Below are 5482 nucleotides of genomic sequence, written 5' to 3'. Positions count from 1 at the left end.
TGGCACAACTGGAAGGGGTCTTGGGGATTGTAAGGACCAACACTCTTCATTTCACAGGGAGGACATTGGCATACATGGAGATGGAGAAACGTGGTCACAGGCTGAGCAGAGCTGAGGACTCTGTCTGATGGTACTTGGCTTCCTGCATCATAAGATTTGCCGGATTTTACATAAATATAATGTATTTATTTAAACAGGCTCTTTCTAGAATTGTATAATAGAAGAAATATTTGGCAAATTTGTAAAGTGAAAGCTATATTCTATTATTTGAGACATTGCCTAATTTACACTTGACTATATAGTTTTAATCAGAACTTTATTTCTTTTGAATTCCTCAGAGATGGACTTCCTTTCACAGTGAAGTATGCCTACAATGTAAGGACGCTAATAATTTCGTGAATCTAAATATCAATATTATTACTTTACATTCAAATAAAATATACACAACTAGTGAAACCATTTCTTATGACTATCATAATTAAGCACTAATCATGTGCTACAATTTAATTTGGCTCAACACATGTGATATATCATTGTTATGCTTGTAAAGATGCTGAGAAAGTAAGTGTTATTTTGGTTGTTTTGGGGTAAGAGAAGTGGAGATCAAGGTCATATGTAGAATCAAAAACCATCCTGTTAATTTGAAACCAGGATTATTTGAATCCAGGAACATTGAAGAAAAGATCTTTGCCTCAATTCCTTAATAACACGTGAGTGGATGCAGAGATAGCACAGGAGGTGAGACATGCAGATATGCAGCTGGCCCTGAATCAATTACCAGCACCACATATGATCCACCAAGCATTGCTGGGTGTGGCTCCCAAACAAACAAAGAATAAATATGAAATGTCTCAGGGGAAAATGAGCTAACATAAGAACTAGACTTGGTCCCTGGCCCCAATCAAGAAGCTGAGTTTACACTCAACCTGTAAATTTCTAATCTATGTAGCCTTAAGGCAAAACACACACAAATTCTTCAAGGCAAGCTAATCAAGCCTTTCTTTTTCTTTCTTTCTTTCTTTCTTTCTTTCTTTCTTTCTTTCTTTCTTTCTTTCTTTCTTTCTTTCTTTCTTTCTTTCTTTCTTTCTTTCTTTCTTTCTTTCTTTCTTTCTTTCTTCTATCTTTCTTTCCTTTTTCTTTCTTTCTCTCTCTTTCTATTTCTCTCTCTTTCTTTCTCTCTCCATTTCTTTCTTTCTTTCTTTCTTTCTTTCTTTCTTTCTTTCTTTCTTTCTTTCCTTCTTTCTTTCTCTCTCTCTTTTTCTTTCTTTCTTTCTTTCTTTCTTTCTTTCTTTCTTTCTTTCTTTCTTTCTTTCTTTCTTTCTTTCTTTCTTTCTTTCTTCTATCTTTCTTTCCTTTTTCTTTCTTTCTCTCTCTTTCTATTTCTCTCTTTCTTTCTCTCTCCATTTCTTTCTCTCTTTCCTTCTTTCTTTCTTTCTTTCTTTCTTTCTTTCTTTCTTTCTTTCTTTCTTTCTTTCTTTCTTTCTTTCTTTCTTTCTTTCTTTCTTTCTTTCTTTCTTTCTTTCTTTCTTTCTTTCTTTCTTTCTTTCTTTCTTTCTTTCTTTCTGCTCCCCCACCCTATCTAGCAAAGCAGGAAGGAATCTCTAGCTCTGAGCCTGGTTGTGTTAAAGCAACCTGTCCACTGTACGATCTTCCTGGGTTGACAGGAATGAGAGACTTTGCCACCTTAACCCACATGCCTTTCATCTCCTGTAGGTAAGAACCACCTCTAATGTCATGTGTCAGTTTTTGGAACCCCAAGCAGCAGACTTCAACTAGATATTCATAGACCAGTGGGCCATGGGCAGTTTCTGGAGCCAGGTGCAACCTGTGTACACACTCCTGTGTTGCCTCTCTCATACACAGGCCCTCTCTCTTGTCCTTTCACAAGTCTCTTCTCCAGTGAAATTTTGCCTGGAAAAAAAGAAAAGGAAAGAAACACACACAACTTAAAAAGAGAGAATGGGGATTATGAGCTTAAAGATACAGAGAAATAATCAAGACATGGCACTGGACCCCAAAGAATAAATAGTGTTGGGAGTAGAGTCAATTGCGTCATCTGCAGGGACACAGAGAGCTCTGAATTCCAGGAAAAGCAGTCACCAGAAACCAAGAGGTTGTCTACTTCAAGCTGTTGCCTGGAGCTGACCCTGTTTCTGAACATTTATCAAAATCATTTTTGGCCAAGGTAGGACAAGGTACCATCCACCTACCCATTGAAGAGGCCAGCTAGGGGGTAAATATTCTTAGTATTACATTTAATTTACAATGGAAATTTTGCTCTTGAATAATACATATTGGATGAGAAGAAACCTCATTCAGCTTTAACAAATGTAGTATAGTCAAGGGTGTTTAGCGCATAAACTTTTGTTTTTTTCCCTCCCAGATCACCAGTTACCATCTATGTAGTGTTGGACTAGTGATCTTTATCTCTCAATTCTCCTCTATGAGTATGGGGATTATTTTCTGCCATGGAGGCAGGGGGAGGGTGGGAAAGGGAGGGCATACTGGAGATATTGGTGGGGGCGTCGGGAATGTGCACTGGTAGAGGGATGGGTGTTTGATCATTGTGTGATTGTAAGCTAAACATGAAAGCTTGTAACTATCTTAGTGATTCAATAAAATTTAAAAAAATTCTCTATAAGATAGGAGAGCAATAGCACAGCCTTCAGAGCCTTATCATGAGAGTTTAATGTGATACGCGTGCCACACACCGGGCACTCAGCCAGGCACTCTGTACACTAATGCTCACGGCCCTCATTGCCATTGGTTTATTGTTCTGATGGCTCTTTAGGAGAAATCAGAAGAGCAAGCCTCACTTTTGCACTGATTACTTTACAGATCTGCATCCATACTTTAAAAATAATAGGCTGCACACATTTCCTTGACTTTAATGTCATGATACAAAATCAGCTATTGTGTTGACAGTCTTTGCTATGTCTCCTGGGAAGTAGGCAGAGATGAGGACAGTTTACCAGCTCTTGTCCCCGGCTGTGGACTGTGTGATGGAACCACTCAAGATGATTTGTGACAGTGTATCACCTCTGAGCTAGACTGGAAGTCAAAATGCCATGTTCCTAAAATGACTACACACCCATTGTTTTGCTGTGCCTAAGAAATCTTAATTTATGTAAATGGTTGGGTTATACCACTGAGAAGTTAATATCATAAGAGCAGTATGTATTACCATTGGCCCTTGAACAATGTGGAAATTGGGAGCACAAGGTCCCAATGCAGTTACTAATCTACATATGGAACAGAGAAATGGCTCAATGGGCTGAACCTAGATGTTGTGATGAATGTCTGAGTTTGAGTCCTGGCACAGCTAATCCCCTGAGCACTTCTAAGATCTAGCCCTTGGTACAGATCCAGGTGTATCCCTGAGCACCCCTGGGTGTGGATGCCTATTCTGGAAAAAAATCCACGTAACACTTTGATTAGTATAACAAAACCTTATTACTAATAATCTGTTGCTGATGTGAAGCATGATTGATCACATAGTTAATTCATTTTTGTATGTTATATGCATTATATACTATGTTCTTACAATAATATCAAGGGCAAAGGAAATATTATTAAAATCAGATGCCAGGGTATGGCTCAGTGGTAGAGTACATGCCTCATCTGTGTGTGTTTCTGCCTTCAATCATTGTAGCTAAAAAAGCTTTTTTTAAGTAAATGAATTAAAAAGTGGAAAAAGTACTATAAAAATATAAATGGGCGCTGGAGCAATAGAACAATGGGTAGGGCATTTGCCTTGCACGCAGCCAACCCAGGTTCGAATCCCAGCATCCCATATTGTCCCCTGAGCACCACCAGGGGTAATTCCTGAGTGCATGAGCCAGGAGTGACCCCTGTGCATTGCCAGGTGGGACCCCAAAAGCAAAAAAATATATAAATAAAAATAAATGAAAAAAGAAGATGCGGTTAAAGTACTGTCTTATGTTTATCAGTTGTCCTGTATTGATCAATGATAAGCTTATGTTATCTCTTTCCCCAAAACTCTGCATTAAAGTGAATTGGCATGGTCCAGCCCATGTTGCTCATGAGTCAACTGTGCTGCTATTTCTCAAAGGAGGGCGCATATCACCTTTCAGGGAGCCACCAGGAGCACTGGGTCTGGTCAAGAAGGAAATGAGAAGCAACTGGGACAAAGTCTCAATTGAAGTTCCAGAAGAAAAGACAATGCAGGTCAGAGCTGAGAGCTAAAATGAGCTAATATATATAATTCAGGTGGATTTTAGGTTACAAACGTGTTTTCCAGTTGACTTGATGATGATTTCCACAGAGAAGCTATGATCACAGATAAGGTTAATCGCTTTAACCATTAGCTGTGGGTGGGGCATTGCCTTTCTGAATCTATAAGATCCTCAAAATGTTAAAACCCTGTGAAAATTTCAAGCATGATTGATATCGCCTCTCTTTAGTCCCCACTTTGATTCCCGGCTTCCCCCAACCTTAGCCTCTCTGAAAAAGATAGGCAAAGTCATGGGCTTCAAGGCCAAGCACGCAGGTTAAGAGTTTTCGGTGGAAATGCAAAACTTGTATGCTCTGAGAGAAGATGCTAAAAGTAGGTTTGAACTTCTCAGGTTCTTTGGTGTCATGTAATTTACAGTCTGTTTACAGCCAGCTCTGAGAAAGGGGCCGGGGGAAAGGCAAGGACAGAGGAGGAAGGTTGGAGGAAACCTACTGCAGCCCAGGTTCATCTCGGTAGGGCAGCCAACAAGCCCACAGCAGTGCTCTGTGGCCTGTTGTTGTTGTTGGATCTTCTGGTTACCTGTTTCTGAAAGGAGTCTAGGGTATAAGTGACAATTTCACCATGTAAAATAAGACCCAGGCAAACACCACTTAACTGCCACCCACACAAGAGCATTCTTGTTGTGAATTATTCACTGTATCTGATTTTCCTTTACAGCAGCTATTTTTGTAGCAGGTGTAAAATATTTAAAAGGCTGAATCAAATCTCCTAGTGCAGAGGCTTACAGCTACTTGTTAAAAGTCACACAGTCTCCAAGCCTTGAGCGTATTATAGAATTATACAGTTCCGGCTTTCCACACTTGTCACCTAGAAACCCAGACTTGGGGCTGCTCTTAGTGGCGGGGGCACTCTGTTCCCTGAGTGTCTTATGCAGTCTCCCAGATGCTATTCCCAATGCAGTTTATCTTGCCTGTATTAAAAGGTGATGCGATGACACTGATCATCAGTCTTTTCAATAGAAGGATGAAAGAGAAGCATTTGTTCTCAACTCCTCCTCAAAATAGTGTTTTCATTCATGCTAGCAATACTATCCACGAACATTGCTTTGGTCTCTAATGTATATTTTTAAATATTTGTTCAGAATCTTTATTCTGAGCTCCTCTGATCCTACTATCTCTCCCAAGCAATTAGCTGTACTAGGAACATGCTAGAAGCAAAAAGGAAGATTTGATCAGGTCACTTTCTCTCTACAATGTTTCTTAAAATAAACTCCAGGGTCCTTTTAAG

This window comes from Sorex araneus, chromosome 10, assembly GCF_027595985.1.
Source record: "Sorex araneus isolate mSorAra2 chromosome 10, mSorAra2.pri, whole genome shotgun sequence".
In the NCBI taxonomy this organism is placed as follows: domain Eukaryota; kingdom Metazoa; phylum Chordata; class Mammalia; order Eulipotyphla; family Soricidae; genus Sorex; species Sorex araneus.
This window is presented reverse-complemented; position numbering follows the sequence as displayed.